General features: G+C 41.6%; 2 protein-coding genes across 3 annotated transcripts in view; both read left to right on the forward strand.

The window, feature by feature from the left end:
* The window catches only part of LOC118395619 (zinc finger and SCAN domain-containing protein 12-like), a 142,118-nt gene that overhangs the window by 73,425 nt on the left and 41,470 nt on the right, over window positions 1–27,223 (forward strand). The gene's annotated exons all lie outside the window — the stretch shown is intronic.
* Window positions 1–27,223, forward strand: part of LOC118395644 (uncharacterized) — an 82,491-nt gene that overhangs the window by 21,293 nt on the left and 33,975 nt on the right. The window lies entirely within an intron of this gene.

A 27,223-nucleotide genomic window follows, 5' to 3' on the forward strand; every position in this document is an offset into this window, starting at 1 on the left:
GCACAGAACGAGCAGTATGGCTGATGGCATTGTCATGCTGGAGGGTCATGTCAGGATGAGCCTACAGGAAGGGTACCACATGAGGGAGAAGGATGTCTTCCCTGTAACGCACAGCATTGAGATTGCCTGCAATGACAACAAGCTCAGTCCGATGAGGCTGTGACACACCGCCCCAGACCATGACGGACCCTCCACCTCCAAATCGATCCCGCTCCAGAGTACAGGCCTTCGGTGTAATGCTCATTCCTTCAACGACAAACGTGAATCGGACCATCACCCCTGGTGAGACAAAACCTCACTTTTTGCCAGTCCTTTCTGGTCCAGCGACGGTGGGTTTGTGCCGATAGGCGACGTTGCTCCCGGTGATGACTGGTGAGGACCTGCCTTACAACAGGCCTACAAGCTCTCAGTCCAGCCTCTCTCAGCCTATTGTGGATAGTCTGAGCACTGATGGAGGGATTGTGCGTTCCTGGTGTAACTTGGGCAGTTGTTGTTGCCATCTAGTACCTGTCCTGCAGGTGTGATGTTCGGATGTACCGATCCTGTGCAGGTGTTGTTACACGTGGTCTGCCACTGCGAGGACGATCAGTTGTCCGTCCTGTCTCCCTGTAGCGCTGTCTTAGGCGTCTCACAGTACAGACATGGCAATTTATTGCCCTGGCCACATCTGCAGTCCTCATGCCTCCTTGCAGCATGCCTAAGACACGTTTACTCAGATGAGCAGGAACCCTGGGCATCTTTCTTTTGGTGTTTTTAGAGTCAGTAGAAAGGCCTCGTTAGTGTCCTAAGTTTTCATAACTGTGACCTTACTTGCCTACCGTCTGTAAGCAGTTAGTGTCATGACGACCGTTCCACAGGTGCATGTTCATGAATTGTTTATGGTTCATTGAACAAGCATGGGAAACAGTGTTTAAACCCTTTACAATGAAGATCTGTGAAGTTATTTGGAGTTTATAATTCACAAGTGATAGGCTATTCTTGATTTAATCTTGTCTCTAAATAATATGTGTGAAATTGGTTTTGATTTAGAATCGACCATTATCATGCACCTGTATCGAAACAGGGGCAGCGGGGACAAATACATGTCATCTATGCACTTAAATAGCGAATACGGGACGTTTTTTCCCAGCCAGGTAGGCTATACTCCTGTTGTAAAGAGAAGCAATGTGCTTAATAATAAATATAGTAGGCCTAGCCTATATGAAGCTGATGGGATCCTCCTCTTTTTAGGAGGCCATCACTCTGTTTTCTTGCGCAATTGCATAGCCTATTGAAATGTTGCGCAACATGAGATCATGGGTTCTCATGAAGAGGGACAATATATTGCTGATTAGAGGGACAATAGAATGCTGAGTACCAGGCAGTTAGCAAGTTTGGTAGGCCGCTAAAGACCAGCAGCAGCATCAGAGCTTGGAGAAGCCTAATTACTGTGACTATACGGTCACATGGAATTTGACTGCCTTCATGACTTGTGACCGCTGGTGTTGCGGTAATACAGTCCCCGCAACAGCCCTATGCCTGGCACCTACTACCAAACCCGTTCAACACCACTTAAATATTTTGTCTTGCCCATTCAACATCTAAATGGCACACACATAAACAAGCCATGTCTCAAGGCTTAAACATCATACTTTAACCTGTCTCCTCCCTTTGAGTCTGTCATCTCAATGTCATGGAAAGAGCATGTTTTGTATACTCAGTGTACATATAGCCTACATACAATAATAGATCTTCAATTGAAATAGTGATGCAACTGGCTATTTTTTTCTTCATTCAAAAAATGAAATCAATACAACTTATGTTTACATACAAAAACACAACTTCTAATGTATAAACCTGACCTGGTAAGTGACATTTAAAAAAAATAATAAGTCTATTTTCTAACCTCTTCTTGCAGGTGGTTGGCTGGAGGCTAACAGGGGAGACTGGGCGGCCATCTTGGATTCCCAGAACCAGACGAGTTCAACCAAGGGCCCAGGGGACATCACTGAGAAGGCCAGGACCAGAGGTGACATAGTGGAGGTCAGTGGATGGGACAGCGTCATCAACTCTAGGCTGGGGAACAACACTGTTAACCAGAAACAGACAGTCGAACACAAAACAACCAAACTTAGTCTCCATGACAACAGACTGGCTGAGACCAGGGCAAGGTGTAGATTTGGTCTGCGGGGACGGGGAGGTGTCTGTATGCGGGGGGAGAGAACAACAGACACAGACTCAGCTAGCGATGCTCCGTCCTGCTCCTATAGTTGTGATTCAGAGACACTGATGACCCCTCTGGTTAACCACCTAACAGGTGCTGCCTTCAGCCTGCCTTCTATAGGATCTATCAACTGGAACATGGACCCTGCGACAACACAGGCACTCCCTGGCCTTCGTCCTCTTCACACTCACCTTATGTTAAACCAGACTTCAGACAATGCCGGTACCTCAACACTAAATGGCTATATAAGCCCGATGACAAATGACAGTAGTAGTAATGCTATCTGTAGATCCGGTGGAAAAGAGAAGCGCTTCCCATGTTCTTTCTGTGGGAAAGCCTTCAGTTTCCCGAAACAGGTGGAGATCCACCAGAGGATGCACACAGGGGAGAAACCCTACAGCTGTACCCATTGTCACATGCGCTTCGCCCAGGCTGGTCATCTAAAGAGACACCAAAGGGTCCACACAGGGGAGAAACCCTACAGCTGCCCCCAGTGTGAGAAGAGGTTCTCCCACCAGCACCAGCTGAAGATGCACCTGAAGGTCCACACGGGAGAGAGGCCGTTTGCCTGTACGCACTGTGGGAAGAGGTTCTCAGAGAGGAGCTACCTCAGGATACACCAGCAGAAAATGCATACGGCCCATGTATAGTGTGTAGTGTTGACATGTAATGGAGTACTAGTTAAGGATATGGTGATGGTTGGTGTGAAGGTGTTTGTAAAAATTCTTCACTGGTGTAAATTAGTGAAAATGTGTGTAATGTAATGTTGAACCTTCTCCAGAGTATTCTCAAAGGAATTTATCAAAGGGAGTGTACCAGATTTACAGAAAATGTAAAGTGTTATCATAGTATTATACTTGTCACGTATCGTTTTGTGCAATAAAAGTACTGTACTACAAAGTTATGTTAGTGTATGACCATTTTGTTGAAATGAAATACAATATTGACTGTGCTGACCTACTTGGTTATTTTTGTATTATTTTAGGGACTGAGTTTCCTTTCTCAGGCTAACCAAAATATTATACTTAATTTTTTAATCAACACATATGGACATTGGCTCCATATTGTTAGGTACTGAAAACACATTGTTAGAGATGGGCTAGACTTGATTTATTATTTTACCCACCTCCCCACATTTAGAGGAACTAAACGATTTGTTATAAACTGAGCAAAAAAAGAAACGTCCTTTCACTGTCAACTGCGTTTATTTTCAGCAAACTTGACATGTGTCAATATTTGTATGAACATAACAAGATTCAACAACTGAGACATAAACTGAACAAGTTCCACGGACATATGACAAACAGATAGGGAATAATGTGTCCCTGAACAAAGGGGGGTCAAAATCAAAAGTAACCGTCGGTATCTGGTGTGGCCACCAGCTGCATTAAGTACTGCAGTGCATCTCCTCCTCATGGACTGCACCAGATTTGCCAGTTCATGCTGAGATGTTACCCCACTCTTCCACCAAGGAACCTGCAAGTTCCTCTTCATTTCTGGGGGGAATGGCCCTAGCCCTCACCCTCCGATCCAACAGGTCCCAGACGTGCTCAATGGGATTGAGATCCGGGCTCTTCGCTGGCCATGGCAGAACACTGACATTCCTGTCTTGCAGGAAATCACGCAAAGAACGAGCAGTATGGCTGGTGGCATTGTCATGCTGGAGGGTCATGTCAGGATGAGACTGCAGGAAGGTTACCACATGAGGGAGGAGGTCTTCCCCATAACGCACAGCGTTGAGATTGCCTGCAATAACAACAAGCTCAGTCCGATGAGGCTGTGACACACTGCCCCAGACCATGACGGACCCTCCACCTCCAAATCGATTCCGCTCCAGAGTACAGGCCTTGGTGTAACGCTAATTCCTTTGACGATAAACGTGAATCGGACCATCACCCCTGGTGAGACAAGACCGGGACTCGTCAGTAAAGAGCACTTTTTGCCAGTCCTGTCTGGTCCTGTGACGGTGGTTTTGTGCCCATAGGGGGACGTTGTTGCCGATGATATCTGGTGAGGACCTGCCTTACAACAGGCCTACAAATTCTTAGTCCAGCCTCTCTCAGCCTATTGTGGACAGTCTGAGCACTGATGGAGGGATTGTGAGTTCCTGGTGTAACTCAGGCAGTTGTTGTTGCCATCCTGTACCTGTCCCGCAGGTGTGATGTTAGGATGTACCGATCCTGTGCAGGTGTTGTTACACGTGGTCTGCCACTACGAGGACGATCAGCTGTCCGTCCGTAGTGCTGTCTTAGGAGTCACACAGTACAGACATTGCAATTTATTGCCCTGGCCACATCTGCTGTTCTCATGCCTCCTTGCAGCATGCCTAAGGCACGTTCACGCAGATGAGCAGGGACCCTGGGCATCTTTCTTTTGGTGTTTTTCAGAGTCACTAGAAAGGCCTCTTTAGTGTCCTAAGTTTTCATAACTTTGACCTTAATTGCCTACAGTCTGTAAGCTGTTAGTGTCTTAACGACCGTTCCACAGGTGCATGTTGATTAATTATTTATGGCTCTGTCGTGTCTTTGGCTTTGCCGGATTAAGTGATATGACATGCTATTCTATAAAATAATTTATCCGTAATTAATATTACCTGATTGAGCTTATCATGTCAATTTAATTAACTAGAGAGTCGGGCACCACAAAATAATATTTATAGAGCTGTTATCTTCCGAATAAACTCTTAAAGACCTAGTAATATTTTACATCAATAGCAGTCAATATTAATCGTCATCTTAATTCAGTCTCATCTGAAAGTTGTAAATTCTTAGTTATCTGCACGAACCCTGGCTAACAAGTTGAATCAGCAATACAAAATTGGGTTTAATTATTTATTTACTAAATACACATAATTAAATCATAACTTGATTACAAATTACGTCATAAAGGAAAACGTCCCTAGCGGGCGGAACAGATATGACAGCTTGATACACAAAAGAAAAGGGGCTGGGTGAAAGTGAAAGAGCGGGAAGACTGAGGAACAAAGGGCGAAGCTGTGCTATCGTAAATAAAGTATCTAAATTACCGCCCATTTGGAAAAGGAAAATGCAATAAATATTTACTCTGAGCTGCGCTTCGGTAGGTTGGTGGTAGATGGAAGGCAGTGTTGTCCAACCGAGTCCTTTGTCGCTTGAAGAATGTCTCTGCTGGTGAATTGAATACGTTGTAGTAACGTTGTTGTGTGGTAGACGGGATACTCTGTCTGTTCCTTCCTAACTCTCGTTTGCAGCGGCTGTTGCTAACTCAACGGCTAGGAGGTATCACTGCTGTAGTGAATAAGAGTTCAAAGTTCATACCAACCACAACCAAAGCTCACACTGATGTTTGCTTCGTTCTGTAGTTATTATCTGAACCATTCTGACATTGGACCGTCGTCCTCAGAACAGAAGGTTATATCGTCGTCAAGGGCTTATATAGGAAGGGAGAGGAGGGCGTGTTTGAAAAGTGTTATAGCCCATGTCCCTTCACAGGGGCAGGCCACTGATTGAGCAGAGCCCTAAAACCCAAATCTCACATTTTAGAAGTTAAATCACATTTCATCCCATCACGAATAATTTAATATTCAAACATTTAAATTGAACAACAATTCCATGTGAATCCGATAACACTGATGTTTAGACTTTCCACTGTAGAGTTTGTTATTTTATCATTGATGAGAATGTCTCAGATGACAACCAAACTTACATCATATTCATTAAGTACCACTGCATATGTTCAATTGGTCGGATTACCAGAATATATAGTTAATTTCCGCCCACCTTCAGATGTTCCCAGAATCTCTGTTACCCAAGGGTTTTGCAAATGTAACATCAGTAGGGTAGAGAGAGGAAAAAGGGGGGAAGAGGTATTTATGACTCATAAACCTACCCCCAGGCCAACGTCATGACAGTTCATTGAACAAGCATGGGAACAGTGTTTAAATCCTTTACAATGAAGATCTATGAAGTTATTTGGATTTTTACGAATTATCTTTGAAAGACAGGATCCTGAAAAAAGGAATGTTTCTTTTTTTTGCTGAGTTTACAAATATAAGGAGACATAATTATTATTTTGCCGTGTTTTCTTTGCTTGTATTTGTTTGACAGATGTTACAAATAGCCATCCCACAATAGGGAAGTGGGATCTAAAGTTTCATGGTCCCACAGACTACCCGCCAGACCACCCCACCCTCTTCAGTTCACTACCTCGGTGCTGTGGACACACAAAAGAAAAGAAGCAATTATCTTAAACTAGAAAAGGACATAAACAGGAATCACATGCAAACATACAAACAACCACAAATACAAAAAATACAAAAAAAATGAAACAAATAGAATCGTCATTTGACTGGCAATCAGGAGCACCTTTCTTTTGTATATGAAATCAAGGCCCATCCTTGATGTGTTATTTGGTCCCACTTATCAGTAAAATCTGGAGACCTCACACCTTCTTTTGCAATCTAATGTATAATAGTGTTTCACAGTTAGGTTGAAAGAGTCCAAGACTAACATTTATTTTCTGAGTTTTAAAAATGAAAACCTTCCTCAGCAGAATCAATAGATTGTATATTGTTTTGTATCTGTCCCTGCACTCAATAGAACTGTTTGTGGAAAAATAACAAAATCGTATAAAACAGGGAATAACCACTCTTGTACCTTTGCCCAAAAGTTAACTATGGAGCAATACCAGAAAATATGTAACAAATCCAGCACTTCCACATGACAAAAACAGTAGAAAGAGGATTCTTCTATGTCCAATATGTGTAACATCTTGTTAGTAGCCAGAAATATTTACAATATCTTCAACTGAAACATTCAGATTGTGGAGTCTGTTGTTCTATTCATGCTTTTCCCAGTAAGAGTTGAATTTGTGTGGGAAGGCAACTAATTTGTTGTTTTCCCAAATGAAAATGGTACTTGTCTTTATCTCTAGTTAACCATCTGTAAGATTAATATGAGATCTACAAACAGTTTCTATTTTATTTCCCTTAACTTTTTCTTCCATTCTGTTTGAATTGCTGCCAGTACCTGATAGTAAATATGTTCCCATACAATTGTGCACAGTGTAAAATTCCCATTACTATCAATGATATTTGTTTTATTATAAGATCGTCTTTTTCAGAAACACATTCCCAATTTTTATTTTATATATCAGTGTATTTGAATTCAACCATATGATCTGGCTCTGAATGATCCTGGGGATAATGGCTCTGAATGATCCTGGTATTCAGTGATGTGTTATGTTGGACTTATCTGAAACATAACACTTTGTATTCAGTATATAAAGTTAATTTCTTTGCCACATTTTTTGCAGTTTTACTTTAGTGCCTTATTGCAAACAGGCTGCATGTTTTTGAATATATTTATTCTGTACAGGCTTCATTATTTTAATTTATGTCATTTATGTTAGTATTGTGGAGTAACTAAAATGTTGTTAATCCATCCTCAGTTTTCTCCTACCACAGCCATTAAACTTGAACTGTTTTAAAGTCATCATTGGCCTCATGGTGAAATTGGCCATGATTGGCCTCATGGAGCGGTTTCCTTCCTCTCCGGTAACTGAGTTAGGAAAGATGCCCGTGTCTTGGTAGTGACTGGGTGTTTTGATACACCGTCCAAAGTTTAATTAATAACTTCACCATGTCCAAAGGGATATTCAATGTCTGCTTGTTTACATTTTTACCCATCTACCAATAGGTGCCCTTCTTTGCGAGGCATTGGAAAACCTCCCTGGTCTTTGTGGTTGAATCAGTGTTTGTTTGAAATTCACTGCTCAACTGAGGGACCTTACAGATAATTGTATGTGTGGGGTACAGGGATGAGGTAGTCATTATAAAATCTGTGTCATTCTAAACACACTTATTGCACACCGAGAGAACCCATGCAATGTATTATGTGACTTGTTAAGCACATTTTTACCCCTGAACTTATTTAGGCTTGTCATATCAAAGGGGTTGAATACTTATTGACTATAGATATTTTAGCTTTTAATTAATTTGTAAACATTTCTAAAAACATTATTCCATTTTGACATTATAGGGTAATGTATGTAGTCCAGTGTAGTCCAAAATTCAGGCTGTAACACAACAAAATGTAGAAAAAGTAAAGGGGTGTGAATACTTTCTGAAGCGCTGTAGATCAACTGAGAGGCAATGAAGGTATTTTTCAAGGTTACTCTGCCATATAAAAGACAAAGCTTTACCTTTCCACAGCAATAGTATTTTGTCAATCTTGGCTAGTTTCAAATCTAAGTTCTCCTTTACAAGATCCTTCTTTCTTTTGGAATGTGGATGCCAAGCATGTCCACTGGGCCATTGCTCCACTTCATTGGTACGCAAGACAATCCCGTAGGACAAAGAAGCCATATGTGGAGATCCTAGGCTGGTGTCATTACACGTGGTCTGCAGTTGTGAGGCTGCTTGGACGTACTGCCAAATTCTCTCAAATGACATTGGAGGTGGCTTATGGTAGAGAAATTAACATTAGATTCTCTGGCAACAGCTATGGTGGACATTCCTGATGACAGCATGCCAATTGCACACTCCTTCAAAACTTGAGGTGGTATTGTATTGTGTGACAAAATTGCACATTTTAGAGTGGTCTTTTATTGTCCCCCGCACAAGGTGCACCTGTGTAACGAGCATGCTGTTTCATCAGCTTCTTGATATGCCATACCTGTCAGGTGGATGGATTATCTTGGTAAAGGAGAAATATCCACTAGAGAGAAATACGTTTTTCTTGTGTATGGAACATCTCTGATCTTTTATTTCAGCTCATGAAACATGGGACCAACGCTTTACATGTTGTGTTTATATTTTTGTTTCGTATATATTGGAATTGTTCCTGATTGGAATGGCCAGCATCTCAATAGCTAATAAGAATAAATAAGGTGAAACTGGATCCCTTGGTCGAACCCCTCTAAATAAATATATACCCAATATTCACTACTTTACTCACCAGTTTCTGATATAAGACTTTAAACGATTGAATAAATGACTTGCCAAAGTTCAAATACTGAAGGCATCTATATAAATGAGATTCCATCTTGTCAAAAACTCCTTAGTCCTTGCCGATGACAAGAATACTCATAACATGATGCAGCCCATCACCATGCTTGAAAATATGCACTTGCCTTTTCTTCTATTTCACAATGTTCAATAGTTTCCACAAAAATACTATCACCTATGTAGTGACCCTAAATAAAGCCAGATTTCTCACTTTCAGTCATTTTGCTTGTCATTCTAAGTGCTAAACATTTTGATAGATTATGGGTGTCACAGCATAAAGTGAGGGGTCTTCAGTTTGAGTTGCACAGAGCTTATATAATGGCCATTTGCTTCCTGCTTCAATAGTAGTGTAATCAGTCAATCTCTTTGAGTTGTTGATCATTCCCCCTGTTCAAATGAAACATTTAAGCAGGTGAACAAAGGTTCTTTGTTTTCTGTAAAAAATTAAATAAAACTCTTACACCTCAATTGGTATACCGTCAAAACCAGGAGATTTACCAGTTTGGAATTAGTTAATTGCCATTAGTAGTTCATCGTCAGCGATCAATCCCTCACAGGATGATTTTTGTATTTCTGTTAAGCTGCAATATGTCACTTTTTGGGTGACCCGACCAAATTCACATAGAAAGCCAAGTTGTAACTTTTTCATCTCGGTATAGCTTGCGGTTAATATAGAGCTTGTCAACAACAATATAAGCACCAAGCCTAGTCTTTTTCTTTAAAGCTGCAATATGTAACATTTTGGGCAACCCAACCAAATTCACATAGAATTGTGCGTTACAGATCTGCCATTCTCATTGAAAGCAAGTCTAAGAAGCAGTAGATCTGTTCTGTGTGAATTTCTATGCTTCCCGTTCTTAAGTTTTGTTTTTGCGTCTTTTACTTTCGATTTTGTGCACCAGCTTCAAACAGCTGAAAATATAATATTTTTGGTTATTGAAAAGATATTTCACATTGGTTTCGATGGTATAATGATGCTCTGCACTGATTTCTTGTTTTGTCACAAACTGAAATTATGCAAACTATTAGAATTTTAGCAACCATTGCATCAACCAGTGTGCATCATTGACCATATTTAAGCATCGGGTAGAGTATTTTCCACCTGTTATTTCTTTCTTTAGAAAACTGGTCATTAAGCCCAAAGTTTATACTTTGTAATTGTCTACCCTTGGATTTAACCGGTACCTTTTCTTTGTGATTTTTGATACCTCATCTGCTAGGATATGTAGTTTTGTTTGAATAATGTATTTTCCATCATTATTCTCAGATATACCTGTGAAAACCAGGTTCTCTCTCATCGAATGGGACTGTACGTCTAATAAATCCACCTAGAGTAACATTTTAGTAACAATTTTTAAAATCCCATCAAAATCTTTCAGTTTAAGCTAGATATCTGTTTTTTGGCATGGGCTGCGTCTCAATCCATTGGAAGGTGGCCAAGCTCCATTGGTGTTTGTCAGACATCCCGAAAATCGGTCTTCTCACGATAATGGCTGTGGCACGTCTGAGTGGTTTGACCTACAAACTAACATGGAAAGATGAGACTATCACGAACATGATGGTGTTCTCCGTTTTGCTCAACGACCCCCACAAGTGTCACGGGACTCATGTGCATGTAACCGGTACTGGCTTAAAAAAAATGAATGGAAGTATGGAGGTAATTTTGTACCTACCCCCAAAAAGGGGATAAATATGTGTAAAAGAAAAGCACAAATATTTCCCGAGCTTTCTTTTATCTCCTAGATATAGGACAGACACTCCAAAACATTATTCCTTGTGATTTATTTTTTAACTGTCTTTTTTCCAGTTATGAATGTGTTATTCAATAAGTTTTTATTGGATTTGCTACAAAAGGCCAAAGTCAGTATTTGATCAAATATATACAGTACCAGTCAAAAGTTTGGACACACCTACAGTTGAAGTCGGAAGTTTACATACACTTAGGTTGGAGTCATTAAAACTTGTTTTTCAACCACTCAACCACATCCAAAATCAACACAAAATCAACATAATTAACTGCAAAACAAACAAGTACTAGATTTGGATTGTGGTGTGAGGGGATTACAGAGGCTCGTCTAGTAGGAGACTGTTGCTGATTACTGCCCAGGTGTGGTGGCCTCCAGGCACTTACTGCTGCATCACCCAGATGGGTGCTACACATTCGGTGGTGGATGTTCCAGCCTACCTACAGGGGAGGAAGGGGAGCTGTGAACTGCAGAGACAGATGTGCCTGATAAAGCTTGGAGAAATGTCCTCTGGTCTGATGAAACAAATATAGAACTGTTTGGCCATAATGACCATTGTTGTGTTTGGAGGAAAAAGGGGAGGCTTGCAAGCCGAAGAACACCATCCCAACCGTGAAGCACGGGGGTGACAGCATCATGTTGTGGGGTGCTTTGCTGCAGGAGGGACTGGTGCACTTCACAAAATAGATGGCATCATGAGGGAGGAAACTTATGTGGATATATTGAAGCAACATCTCAAGACATCAGTCAGGAAGTTAAAGCTTGGTCGTAAATGGGTCTTCCAAATGGACAATGACCCCAAGCATACTTCAAAAGTGGCAAAATGGCTTAAGGACAAGGTATTGGAGTGGCCATCACAAAGCCCTGACCTCAATCCTATAGAAAAGGAGGCCTACAAACCTGACTCAGTTACACCAGCTCTGTCAGGAGGAATGGGCCAAAATTCAAAACTTATTTTGAATTAGTTGGTGAACAGATGATCTCCGCATGTGTGGTTCCCACCGTGAAGCATGGAGGTGGTGGTGTGATGGTGCTTTGTTGGTGACACTGTCTGTGATTTATTTAGAATTCAATCAGACTTAACCAGCGAGGCTACCACAGCATTCTGCATTATACACAATCCCATCTGGTTGCGCTTAGTGGGACTATCATTTGTTTTTCAACAGGATTTCCAGGCTGTGTAAGGGCTATTTGACCAAGAAGGAGAGTGATGAGTGCTGCATCAGATGACCTAGCCTACACAATCACTGACCTCAACCCAATTGAGATGGTTTGGGATGAGTTGGATGTCAGAGTGAAGGAAAAGCAGCCAACAAGTGCTCAGCATATGTGGTAACTCCTTCAAGGTGGTTGGAAAAGCATTCCAGGTGATGCTGGTTGAGAGAATGCCAAGAATGTGCAAAGCTGTCATCTCGGGAAAGGGTTGCTACTTTGAAGAATCTAAAATATATTTTGATTTGTTGAACACTTTTTTGGTTACTACATGATTCCATGTGTGTTATTTCATAGTTTTGATGTAGAAAATAGCAAAAAATAAATAAAAACCCTTGAAAGAGTAGGTGTCCAAATTTTGATTAGTATTGTATATATTTTTTTAGACCTACGAATTCAAAATCAAATAGCTTACTAATCCATGGTGACCATCTTAGAACAATAATAACCCCCAGTCTTAGACTCTAGATAAATAATATTTATATCAGCATGTTATTATCACTTGATAATGAATTAACAATTGTTGTGAGTGTTTTGACATTACCTTTGAGCTGTAGGTTGTCTTTGATAAGGTATTTTATTTGGAGCTGGCTTAATGCCATACTGGCCGGAAGGTCACTGATATTTGTGCACAAATTATTTTGTGGGATTTTTACTGTTTTTTCTCCACAATTTTGTGATATCCAATTGGTCGTTAGTCTTGTCCCATCACTGCAACTCCCCTACGGACTCGGGAGAGGCGAAGGTCGAGAGCCATGCGTCCTCTGAAACACAACCCTGCCAAGCCGCACTGCTTCTTGACACACTGCTCGCTTAACCCTTGAAGCCAGCTGCACCAATGTGTTGGTGTAAACACTGTCCATTCATGCACAACTTATTTCAAGGACTGTAGTACATTGGTTTCAACCGGAGTTGTTTCCAAATCGGCGTTGTCTGTAAATAGTTTCTGCATCTTTTCGCTCATTGGGGAGCTTGTTCTATTGACTGTGGTTAATATTTTATCATAGAAAGAGAAATGGGTGTACTCAGATCAAATGTTCGTAGTGACAAAAGTTCTGCGGGTGCCGCTGATGAAAGCTGCCGGCGAAAAGCGTCCATTTGTTCTGGCCTCCGTTGCTAAACATGATATTTCATAATATCATGTAATGTTTCTGTGTGTACAGCAAATTGTTTCTTATATAAACCTTTATATTCTCTTCTGTACAATTTGTGTTCACAGTCTGCAGTCCATGAAGACCTGCTGATATCAGGTGTTGCTGGCGGAAGAGACTGGACCTCTGAGGCGGCAGGTCACAAACCTTGGCCTCGAATCAGGACAGTGGATCAGGAGCCGTCACTCTTCCTTCCCGAGTCGGAACCAGGACCCAACCGCGAGGGACAGAGACTCCACCACCACCACACAGAACACAACCAGTGGACAGGTGGACTGAACAATCTCAGTCCTGGTGGTCATCAGAGAGACAGAGGCTCTAGTCAGGAATCTAGTCTGCAGACCAGACCCTTCTCTTCACAGTCTCAGTGCAGGGATGGAGCAGTGCGTGGGGCTGATAGAGATAGACCCTCCTGTTCTTATGATACAAACACCACAGTATCCATGATGAACAGAGCAGGTCACCCTGGGCTTCAGCCTTCAAAGAGGGTGGTGGGTGACCCTCCTGGTGGTAGTCTTTCAGGAAGTCTGTCTTCTTCAGGGTCTCGTCTAATGCCTAGTGACTGGGTTCATAGAAAGCCTGGACCTGGGTCTAGCCTTCCTCAGTTACCTCATGGTTACCCCATCAACACAGACAGGGTCAGGATGGGCGTTTCCCACGAGATGTACCTTGCTTATAACACAGCACACAATCCCAACAACACCCAAACAATGACTAGAGGTCAAGGAGGGAGCTCAAAGACTAACCAACTGGGGGCGGTGGCTCCTGCTTCTACCTCCTCTGGTGTCATCGGGTCACAACGTGGGAGGCTGAGCATTAGGACAGACGCAGACAAGCCATACGCCTGCCCCACATGTGGGAAGCGCTTTACTGAGGCAAACTATGTGAAGAAGCACCAGACAGTTCACACCAAGGAGAGGCCCTTCAAGTGCAAACTATGTCACAAGAGCTTCTCCTTCCTGACTAACCTTACCAGACATAGGAGTGTCCACAAAGGAGAGAAATCATAGCAGTGTGGCTTGAGTTTTACGCAGGGGATATATGGGAACCATTCTTTAGCTGCCAAACACTACATGGCCAAAAGTATGTGGACACCTTCTCGTCGAACATCTCATTCCAAAATCATGGACATTTATATGGTCTCCCCTTTGCTGCTTTAACATCCTGCACTCTTCTAGTAATGCTTTCCACTAGATGTTGGAACATTGCTGTGGGTCTTGCACTGTCTTGGCACTGTTGTTAAGTGATTAGGCCTGGCTTGCAGTCGGTCATTCCAATTAATCTCAAAGGTGTACGATGGGGTTTAGGTCATGGTTCTGTGCAGGCCAGTCAAGTTCTTCCACACCGATCTCAACAAACCATTTGTGTATGGACCTCACTTTGTGCATTGTCATGCTGAGACAGGAAAGGGCCTTCCCCAAACTGTTGCCACAAACTTGGACACACAGAATCTTCTAGAATCTTCTTGTATGATGTAGCATTAACATTTCCCTACACTGGAACTAAGGGCTTAGTCCAAATCATGAAAAACAGCTATGCATTCGGGCAGGCAGCGTTCTCGTGGCATCCGCCAAACCCAGATTTGTCCATTGGACTGCCAGATGGTGAAGTCGTTCTTCCAGATGGTGAAGTGTGTTTCATCAATCCAGAGAATGCGTTTCCACTGCTCCAGAGTCCAATGCCGGCGAGCTTTACACCACTCCAGCCGACGCTTGGCATTGCGCATGATGATCTTAGGCTTGTGTGCGGCTGCTTGGCTATGGAAACCCATTTCATGAAGCTCCAGACGAACAGTTCTTGTGCTGACGTTGCTTTCAGAGGCAGTTTGGAACTGGATAGTGAGTGTTGCAACCGAGGACAAACTATCTTTACATGCTAGTTTCTTCAACACTCAGCGGTCCGGTTCTGTGAGCTTGTGTGGCCTACCACTTCACGGCTGAGCCGTTGTTGCTCCTAGACGTTTCCACTTCATAATAACAGCTCTTACAGTTGACCGGGGCAGCCCAAGCATGGCAGAAATTTGACAAACTGACTTGTTGGAAAGGTGGCATCCTATGACAGTGCCATGTTGAAAGTCACTAAGCTCTTCAGTAAGGCCATTCCACTGCCCGTAATTGTCTATGGAGATTGCATGTCGGTGTGCTCAATGTTATACACCTGTCAGCAACGGTTGTGGCTGAAAAAGCTGAATCCACTAATTTGAAGGGTGTCCACATACCTATGTATATACAGTGGGGAGAACAAGTATTTGATACACTGCCGATTTTGCAGGTTTTCCTTCTTACAAAGCATGTAGAGGTCTGTAATTTTTTATCATAGGTACACTTCAACTGTGAGAGACGGAATCTAAAACAAAAATCCAGAAAATCACATTGTATGATTTTTATGTAATTAATTAGCATTTTATTGCATGACATAAGTATTTGATACATCAGAAAAGCAGAGCTTAATATTTGGTACAGAAACCTTTGTTTGCAATAACAGAGATCATACGTTTCCTGTAATTCTTGACCAGGTTTGCACACACTGCAGCAGGGATTTTGGCCCACTCCTCCATACATACCTTCTCCAGATCCTTCAGGTTTCGGGCTGTCGCTGGGCAATACGGACTTTCAGCTCCCTCCAAAGATGTTCTATTGGGTTCAGGTCTGGAGACTGGCTAGGCCACTCCAGGACCTTGAGATGCTTCTTACGGAGCCACTCCTTAGTTGCCCTGGCTGTGTGTTTCGGGTCGTTGTCATGCTGGAAGACCCAGCCACGACCCATCTTCAATGCTCTTACTGAGGGAAGGAGGTTGTTAGCCAAGATCTTGCGATACATGGCCCCATCCATCCTCCCCTCAATACGGTGCAGTCGTCCTGTCCCCTTTGCAGAAAAGCATCCCAAAAGAAGGATGTTTCCACCACCATGCTTCACGGTTGGGATGGTGTTCTTGGGGTTGTACTCATCCTTCTTCTTCCTCCAAACACGGCGAGTGAAGTTTAGACCAAAAACCTCTATTTTTGTCTCATCAGACCACATGACCTTCTCCCATTCCTCCTCTGGATCATCTAGATGGTCATTGGCAAACTTCAGACAGGCCTGGACATGCGCTGGCTTGAACAGGGGGACCTTGCGTGCGCTGCAGGATTTTAATCCATGACGGAATTCTTACTGGTTGGTAGGTGATCAAATACTTATGTCATGCAATAAAAGATATTCTCCTTCCTGAGTATCCTTATTGGGAAGGTCAGTGGGACAGTGGGAAGGTCCACAATGGGGAGAAATCATAGCAGTGTGGCTTGAGATTTATTGGTATTGGTATTTTATTAGGATTCCCATTAACTATTGCAAATGCATCAGGTTCTCTTCCTGGGGTGCACACAAAACATGATACAATAAGAACATTAATAGTCAAGAACAGCTCAAGAACAGAACTACATACATTTAAAACGTCACACAGACTACATATGAGCACATACACACAAAAAATCTAGGTCAAATAGGAGAGAGGTGCTGTGCCGTGAGATGTTCATTAATCTGTTTTTTAAAAACAGGTTTGCTGTAAACTTGAGCAATTTCAGATGGAAGAGAGTTCCATGTAATCATGGCTATATATAATACTGTACATTTCTTGGATTTGTTCTGGATTTGGGAACTGTGAAAAGTCCCCTAGTGGCATGTCTGGTAGGCTAAGTGTGTGTGTCAGAGCTGTGTGTAAATTGACAATGCAAAGGATTTGGAATTTAACACATTGACTGCATCACCTTTTTTCATAAGAAACAGTCTCTGCTCTACTTTTAGCCAAGAGAGACTGGTATGTATAGTGTTGATATTAGCCCTCTGATTACAGTGACAAGCAAGACATTCCACTCTGTTCTGGGCCAGCTTCAGTTTTCCTATGTCCTTTGCAGCACCTGACTGGGCAATAATCAAGATAAGATAAAACTAGAGCCTTTATTTGCGGAGTGTGGTGTCAAAAAAGCCAAGCATCTCTTTATCATGGACAGACCTCTCCCCATCTTTACAACCACTCAATGAATATGTTTTGTCCATGATTGTTTACAATCTTTTCCTGGTACATTTGTTTTTATTTTTTTATAATTCCAAGGTCACACCATGTAATTTAGTCTCCTCAATTTGCTCAACGGCCACATTATTCATGATCAGATTCAGCTGATGTATAGAACTTAAATGATTTGAGGGAATGATTTTTACCAAATATAATGCTATTAGTTTTACAGATGTTCAGGACTAGTTTATTACTGGCCACCTATTCTAAAACGGACTTCAACTCTTTGTTTAGGGTTGCAGTGATTTCCCTAGCTGTGTTTGCTGATACATATAAGGTTGAATCATCAGGGTACAGTCAGTATACAGTGCATTCGGAAAGTATTCAGACCCCTTCATTTTTCCCACATTTTCTTACATTATAGCCATATTCTAAAATTGATTAAATCGTTTTTCCCCCCCTCATCAATCTACTCACAATACCCCATAATGACGAAGCAAAAACAGTTTTTTCGAAAAAACAAAAATATCACATTTACTTAAATATTCAGACCCTTTACTCAGTACTTTGTTGAAGCACCTTTAGCAGCGATTACAGCCTTGAGTATTCTTGGGCATGACGCTGGCACATCAGTTTTTGGAGGGGTTCTCCCATTCTTCTCTGCAGATCCTCTCAAGTTCTGTCAGGTTGGATGGGGAGCTTCGCTGCACAGCTATTTTCAATGTCTCTTCAGAGATGTTTGATCGGGTTCAAGTCCGGTCTCTGGCTGGGCCACTCTAGGACATTCAGAGACTTGTCCCGAAGCCACTCCTGCTTTTTCTTGGTAGTACTTAGGGTCGTTATCCTGTTGGAAGGCGAACCTTCGCCCCAGTCTGAGGTCCGGAGCGCTCTGGAGCAGGTTTTCATCAATGAACTCTCAGTACTTTGCCCCGTCATCTTTCCCTCGACCATGACTAGTCTCCCAGTCCCTGCCTCTGAAAAACATCTTCACAGCATGATGCTGCTAGCACCATGCTTCACCATATCGAAGGTGCCAGGTTTTCTCCAGATGTGACGCTTGGCATTCAGGCCATAGAGTTCAATCTTGGTTTCATCAGACCAGAGAATCTTCTTTCTCACGGTTTGAGAGTCCTTTAGGTGCCTTTTGGCAAACTCCAAGCGGGCTGCCATGTGCATTTTACTGAGGAGTGGCTTCCGTCTGGCCACTCTACCATAAAGGCCTGATTGGTGGAGTGCTGCAGAGAATGTTATCTCATCTCCACAGAGGAACTCTGGAGCTCTGACAGAGTGACTATCGGATTCTTGGTCACGTCCCTGACCAAGGACTTTCTCCCCGATTTCTCAGTTTGGCCAGGGCAGCCACCTCTAGGAATAGTCTTGGTGGTTCCAAATTTCCTCAATTTAAGAATGATGGAGGCCACTGTGTTCTTGGGGACCTTCAATGACCTTCATTTTTTTGGAACCCTTCCCCAGATCTGTTCCTCAACACAATCCTGTCTCGGAGCTCTACAGACTATTATTTCGACCTCATGACTTGGTTCTTGCGCTGACATGCACTTGCGCTGACATGTGGTCCTTCTGTAGCTCAGTTGGTAGAGCATGGTGCTTGTAACGCCAGGGTAGTGGGTTCGATTCCCGGGACCACCCATACGTAGAATGTATGCACACATGACTGTAAGTCGCTTTGGATAAAAGCGTCTGCTAAATGGCATATATTATTATTATATTATATTATGTGGTACCTTATATAGACAGATGTGTGTTTTTTTTCAGAGGGTGGATCAGCTTTAATATTGCGGATAGATTGTTGCTTCCATCAATGTAATTGTCTGCAACATTTCCAATCCCCAACATATTTTTGGGTAACACACTTTTTTTAGACTATACCTTTATTATTCCTCGCAAACCCTACCACCCCTCCCCCAGTGGAGTAAACTAAGAAACAATAGCACTTAGGCTTCTACCTTCAGTTTATAAATATTATATACATATCTATTTTACAATAGTTATATTTTGTTTGTTTTAATCTATCCTCTATTTCCGATGTCCATCCGGTTTGTAACTGTGCGATTTAACAACATTTCTGAACCTATTTTACAGACCTGTATGTTTTACATTGGTTATCTTGTTGTTATTAGTCCCACCCTTCAGCTCCATTCAACCCCTCCCATCTATCTCTTAACACCATCCATTTTGGATTTCTATTTGCCATATATTTTTCAACTGTGCTGTGATGCTTCACAAAAGTACTGAACCTTTTTATTTTCATAGCTTCTACAGATTGTAAATAAAATATAAAAAAATCAATAATATAATAATTATTTTAGATCAATTGACTATGACTTTTCAAAGCATCCAGTATTGCTATCTAAAGAGTTAGTTCTAGGTAAATGTTGCAATTCTTCAGCCATTCCTGGACCTGTGACCAAAAACAAGCTACATACGGACAGTACCAAAATAAATGATCTAATGTCTCTTCTTCCTCGCAGCAAAATCTGCAGAGCTGGGAAGATTGTATCCTCCACATATATATATAATATTCTATTGGTTACAAGAATTTTGTATAATCATTTAAATTGAAAAATTAGAAGTTTTGAATCTGACATCGTTTTGCGTGTCAATTCATAAACCATGTGCCATGGAATCGGTACATCGAACATCTCTTCCCAACTATTTTGCGATTTACATGGCACAGCTGTCAATTTTTTGGTCCTTAAATTAAATTGGTATATACTTTCATTTATCACAGTTTTCTTTAACCATTTTTGGTCTTTAATACAGGGCCTGACAGACAAGTTCCTTACTTTTTCCCCCTTCCATTTGCATCTTCCATTTTTGTGGTAATGAGGCGATTAGTTGGTTGTAATTTTGGGTATAGCAGACATTTCCATATGTCTGTGTTAGCTGCATGTGTGACATAACTCCACCAGTCCTATTTACGATAACATTTGCAAAAATTATACCTTTTTTAAAGATTTGATCAAAAAATGCATTTTTATCAATTAGTATATTTGAAAAAATAAACATTTGAGTTTTACCACAATATTTGTATTTTTTCTGTCTTTTCAGGTGGACTAAACTGAAATTGCAAACAACTTCAAATCAAATTTCATTTGTCCCATACACATGGTTAGTGTCATGGAGAATCATTTCAAAATATAACACTTACAAGAACTTGTGAATTCAATATAGGCTTTTAATACAAACATATCAGAAGCCTAGATGGTCCGCGGAACACACACATTCCCAGAGCACTGGCTCTGTATTTATACACACACAGTATATGAGTCCATCCCATATGTTAATGGAGTTACTTCCCTCAGGTCATCGGCCACCATTATCTTTCAGTCCAGGCTTCCAGCTTGTTCATGCCTAATAACGCCTGTATCCGCTCTTGATTAGATTACAATGGTGGCAGGATCCTCTTGTGTCATAAAATGAATGTATATCTATCTTACCCTAAGCACTTATGGCCTTTAATCTAAGCACTTATGTCCTTTACCCTCTCTATCTAATCTTTATAATGATGTCCTGCTCCTTCCATAATAGATCATGTATTTAAGGGTCACCTCCTCCTCTTTGCCCTAAGCCCTTATGCACAGTAAAGCACGTATGGCTTCGGCCATTACACTTATGTCTGTTTAATCTTTGGTTTCCTGTCCGCTTTCTGTTTGTGGTCTAATGTATACCTATCTTTGCTCAATAGTGTCATATCTGTCTCTATATGTAACAAAAACTACAACATTAGCAGATGTTAATGCGAGTGTAGCGAAATGCTTGTGCTTCTAGTTCCGACCATACAGTAATATCTAACAAGTAATCTAATCTAACAATTTCAGTACAACTACCTTATACACACAAGTGTAAAGGAATTTATAAGAATATGTACATAAAAATACATGAATGAGTGATGGCCGAACGGCATTGGCAAGATGCAGTAGATGGTATAGAGTACAGTATATAAATATGAGTAATGTAGAGTATGTAAACATTATATAAAGTGGCTAGTGATACATTTATTACATCAATTTTTCCATTATTAAAGTGGCTAGAGTTGAGTCAGTATGTTGGCAGCAGCCCCTCAATGTTAGTGATAGCTGTATAACAGTCGGATGGTCTTGAGATAGAAGCTGTTTTTCAGTCTCTCTGTCCCCGCTTTGATACACCTGTACTGACCTCGCCTTCTGGATGATAGCGGGGTGAACAGGCAGTGGCTCGGGTGGTTGTTGTCCTTGATGATCTTTTTGGCCTTCCTGTGACATCGGGTGGTGTAGATGTCCTGGAGGGCAGGTAGTTTGCCCCCGGTGATGCGTTGTGCAGACCTCACTACCCTCTGGATAGCCTTGCGGCTGTGGGCGGAGCTGTACCAGGAGGTGATACAGCCCGACAGGATGCTCTCGATTGTGCATCCGTAAAAGTTTATGAGGGTTTTTGATAACAAGCCAAATTTCTTAAGCCTCCTGAGGTTGAAGATGTGTTGCTGCGCCTTCTTCACCATGCTGTCTGTGTGGGTGGACCATTTCAGTTTGTCCGTGATGTGTACGCCGAGGAACTTAAAACTTCCCACCTTCTCCACTACTGTCCCGTCAATGTGGATAGGGGGCTGCTCCCTCTGCTGTTTCCTGAAGTCCACGATCATCTCCTTTGTTTTGTTGACATTGAGTGTGAGGTTATTTTCCTGAAACCACACTCCGAGTGCCCTCACCTCCTCCCTTTAGGCCGTCTCGTCGTTGTTGGTAATCAAGTCTACCACTGTAGTGTCATCTGCAAACTTGATGATTGAGTTGGAGGCGTGCATGGCCATGCAGTCATGGGTGAACAGGGAGTACAGGAGAGGGCTGAGAACACACCCTTGTGGGGCTCCAGTGTTGAGGATCAGCGGGGGCGAGATGATGTTACCTACCTTCACCACCTGGGGGTGGCCCGTCAGGAAGTCCAGGACCCAGTTGCACAGGGCGGGGACGAGACCCAGGGTCTCGAGCTTAATGATGAGTTTGGAGGGTACTATGGTGTTAAATGCTGACCTGTAGTCGAAGAACAGCATTCTTACATAGGTATTCCTCTTGTCCAGATGGGTTAGGGCAGTGTGATTGCGATGGCATCGTCTGTGGACCTATTGGGGCAGTAAGCAAATTGGAGTGGGTCTAGGGTGGAGGTGATATGGTCCTTGACGAGTCTCTCAAAGCACGGAAGTGAGTGCTATGGGGCGGTAGTCATTTAGCTCAGTTACCTTAGCTTTCTTGGGAACAGGAACAATGGTGGCCCGCAGGTTTTGGTAGCGGGCCGTGTCAGTGGCACTGTATTGTCCTCAAAGCGAGCAAAGAAGTTGTTTAATTTGTCTGGGAGCAAGACATTGTGGTCCGCGACGCTTGTTTAAAAAATAATTTTATTTTGGAAATGATTTTGTTTTCAAAGATCCGAAAGTGAGCAGTTGTCATCTGAATAAAAGGAAAAAGGCCATTCTTGAACATGGGGTGAGACATTCTTACTAATTTACTAGAGAACCATTTTGGATTTAAGTATAACTTTTGTATGACTGATACCTTTAGTGAGAGGTCTAATGCTTTAATATTGAATCATTTCTGCCCTCCGAATTCATATTCGTTATATAAATAGGCCCTTTTAATTTTGTCTGGCTTGCCATTCCAAATAAAATGGAATCTTTTTTGTTCATATAATTTAAAAAGCAGGTAACTAGGTGTAGGCAAAACCATAAGCAAATAGGTCAACTGTGATATGACTAAACAGGTATTTTCCTTTCCATGGTAGCAAGATTTGATCTATTTTTGCTAACTTTCTATAAAAATGTATTGGAGTGAGATCATTTCTTTATTTTGGGATATGTATACCGAGTATGTCCACATCCGCTTCAGACTATTTTATTGGTAAACTACACGGTAATGTAAAAGTTGAATTTTTTTGTGATCCAATATGTAATATCATAATTTGTTTTACTCCTCTTGACAGTTTAAAACTTTCTGAGATGTAGCCATTTTTTACTATTTTACACCTAGGGTTACTATACATGACTTTAACCCATTTTATAAGTGATTCTCCAACTTTGAAATATTCTCTGCATTTATATATAAACTCCAGTCGTACTTTATCAAAAGCCTTTTCAAAATCAGCAATGAAAACCAGGCCTAGTTTCCCCGATATTTCATAGTATTCTATTGTTTCCAGTACTTGTCTTATATTATCTCCAATGTATCGTCCATGTAAAAATCTGTCTGATTAGGATGAATAATACCTGACAATACCTTTTTAATTCTATGCGCCAAGCATTTAGCTAGAATTTTTGCATCACAACACTGAAGTGTAAGAGGCCTCCAATTTTTTTAATGGACTGGATCTTTATTTATACCACTTGGATCCTGTTTCAGTAATAATGAAATCAGACCTTGTTGCGTGTCCGATAATCTACCACTTATATAGGAGTGGTTAAAACATGCTAATAATGGTCCTCTGAGTATATTAAAAAAGGTTTTGTATACTTCCACTGGTATGCCATCTAGCCCCGGAGTTTTCCCAGACTTAAAGGCTTTAATTGCATCAAGAAGTTCCTCCTCTGTAATTTGGCCTTCACATTAGTCTTTCTGTATAGATGTTAATTTGACATTATGAATAGGAAAAATAATCCATACAATTAGCTTCGGTGAGTGGAGATGGAGGAGACTGAAACAAAAATATATTCTTGGTAGCATTTCTATGTTGAAGGTTGAAAAATAATTGTGTGCATTTTTTCCCATATTCCATCCAGTTCGCTTTATTTTTATAATATCTTACACTGGATCTTTCTTGAATAAGTTCCAACATTTCTTTTTGTTTTTCCTCTAACTTATTCTGTGCCTCTATGGTACTGTTTTTATTGCTATCTAACTGTACTGTTTGTCCTTCAATTTCCTTTGATAATATGGAAATCATGTCCAATCAATTAAATTTACCACAGCTGGACTCCAATCAAGTTGTAAAAACATCAAGGATGATCAATACAAACAGGATGCACCTGAGCTCAATTTTGAGTCTCATAGCAAAGGGTCTGAATACTTATGTAAATAAGGTTTTTTATGTTTAATACATTTGAAAAAAATCTAAAAATCTGTTTTCACTTTGTCATTATGGGATGTTGTGTGTAGACTGATGAAGAAAATGGTTTACATAATCAATTTTAGATTAAGGCTGTAACAACAAAATGTGTAAAAAGTGTAGTCTGAATACTTTCCGAATGTACTGTTCATAGACACAGGCTTTGTTTAATGCCAGTGGTAGGTCGTTAGTAAAAATAATAAAGAGTAGAGGGCCAAGAGTGCTGCCTTGCGGTACAACACACTTTACATGTTTAATGAGCCACTGAACACTCCGATTGGCACGTGTGTTTTTATGCTGCTTGTTCGATTATTAGATTAGATTTCAGCCTTGGAGGCTTTTTTCTGACCAATTCCAAGTTTGATTAATGATGTTTTCATGGTTCAAGCTAGGTCTCTTAGTTCCAGTGAAGTGAAATCTTAATGCTACAGTATAGAATGATATTCTAGGCATTTCACGAATAGGAGATTTGATATGTAATGTAATAAACAGTAGGGGTCATCAACTAGATGGTCTGTAGAACCTGCCACATACGTCTCATGTCTGAGCCTTTGATTTATGACTCCATTTTGTTTCTATACTGACATTTCGCTTGTTTGATTGCCTTGGAGGGAATAACTACACTGTTTGTATTTGGTCATATTCTCAGTCACCTTTCCATGGTTAAATGCTGTGGTTTGCACTTTCAGTTCTGCACGAATGCCGCCATCTATCCACGGTTTCTGGTTAGGGTAGGTTTTAATAGTCACAGTAGGTATAACATCTCCTATGCACTTCCTTATAAACTCACTCAAAGAATCAGTGTATACGTCAATATTATTCTCTGAGGCTACCCGGAACATGTCCCAGTCCGCGTGATCAAAACAATCTTGAAGCGTGGATTGGTCAGACCAGCGTTGAATTGTCCTTAGCACAGGTACATCCTGTTTGAGTTGTTGGGGAATAATCAGAATTAGTTGGGTAACATAGATAAGATGTTTTATTTTCATTATATGCTTGTGAGTTACTTCTCATCAGAATGTCTATTTTTGTATAATACTGTTGGCCAGTTGCAGTTATCTGTTCTCTGTCATGGGGTAAGTTACTTGGGCCGCAGAGATGGGAGGGGTCAAGCTTGTCTTCATATGTAAACATATCTTTTAAATCAATTATCTCTTGGCTCCACAATATATGTGTGCCAGTCACTGTGTCTCTGTGATCTTGTCCAGGAGGGGTGTATTTGATATAGTCCTGTTCATGAGGATTTGTTTTATGGTCCTGAGAGCGAGATGAGAACATAGTTTAGGAGACAAAGCTGAACGATAATTTATAGCCAATGCTGTCTGGCTATGTGTGTCTTTGCTATAAAGGCTCTCAGTTGCAATGTGTAAGGACTCTCAGAGAATTCATTGATAGACACTGAATTGATCTGAGAGTCACAGGGTTGTGATGGAGCTCATATAATTAAAGATGGACTTTATGATAACTCTGACTTGTGTGTGGTTTGCTCTCATGATTTGGTAAATACAGGAAATTTCCACGACAGAGTTCCTGCCTCTAGGAAGGGAGGAGCAAAATGGAGTCGTGGTCAGATTTGCCGAAAGGAGGGTGGGGGAGGGCCTTGTATGCATTGCGGAAGTTAGAGTAGACTACAGTCAATATGCTGATAGAATTTACTATGTCCATTAGCGAGTAACATACTCGGGAGCAGTGGGTGGTGTGCGCATCCGAAGTCTGACAAGAAGACCACTCCATCTACCTCTTCTCCGGCAGCTATGTTTTGTGTCAGCCTCTGGAATCACTTAAAATGCCCTGGGTGGTACAGACAAAGGTTCTGCTTCGGGAAAGTCGTATTCCTGGTCCTAGTTGACGTTGCTCTGATATCCAATAGTTCTTCCCGGCTGTATGTAATAACACTTAAGATTTTCTGGGCTAACAATGTAAGAAATAATACATAAAAAACAATACTGCAAAGTTTCCTAAGGACTAGAAGCGAGGCAGCCGTCTCCGTTGGCGCCATTTGAGTTGGAGGCCATGCACGCCTCCAACTCAATCATCAAGTTTGCAGATGACACAACAGTAGTAGGCTTGATTACCAACAACGAGGAGACAGCCTACAGGGAGCAGGTGAGGGCACTCGGAGTGTGGTGTCAGGAAAATAAACTCTCACTCAACGTCAACAAAACAAAGGAGATGAAGGTGGACTTCAGGAAATAGCAGAGGGAGCACCCCCCTATCCATATCAATGGGACAGCAGTAGAGAAGGTGGACAGTTTTTAAGTTCCTCTGCGAACACATCACGGACAAACTGAAATGGTCCACCCACACAGACAGTGTGGTGAAGATAGCGCCTCTTCAACCTCAGGAGGCTGAAGAAATGTGTCTTGTCACCTAAAACCCTCACAAACTTTTACAGATGCACAATTGAGAGCATCCTGTCGGGCTATATAACCGCCTGGTACGGCAATTGCACTACCCACAACCGCAAGGCTCTCCAGAGGGTGGTGCAGTCTGCACAATACAACACCGGGAGCAAACTACCTGCCCTCCAGGACACCTACAGCACCCGATATCACAGGAAGGCCAAAAAGATCATCAAGGACAACAACCACCCGAGCCACTGCCTGTTCACCCTGCTACTATGCAGAAAGCGAGGTCAGTACAGGTGCAGAAAAAGCTGGGACCGAGAGACTGAAAAACAACTTCTATCAAGGCCATCAGACTGTTAAACAGCCATCACTAGCACATTAGCGGCTGCTGCCTATAGGCATAGACTAGGAATCACTGGCCACTAGTCACTTTAATAATGACACTTTAATAATGTTCACATATCTTGCATTACTCATCTCATATGTATATACTGTATTTTAT

This window comes from Oncorhynchus keta, chromosome 16 (assembly GCF_023373465.1).
Source record: "Oncorhynchus keta strain PuntledgeMale-10-30-2019 chromosome 16, Oket_V2, whole genome shotgun sequence".
In the NCBI taxonomy this organism is placed as follows: Eukaryota; Metazoa; Chordata; class Actinopteri; order Salmoniformes; family Salmonidae; genus Oncorhynchus; species Oncorhynchus keta.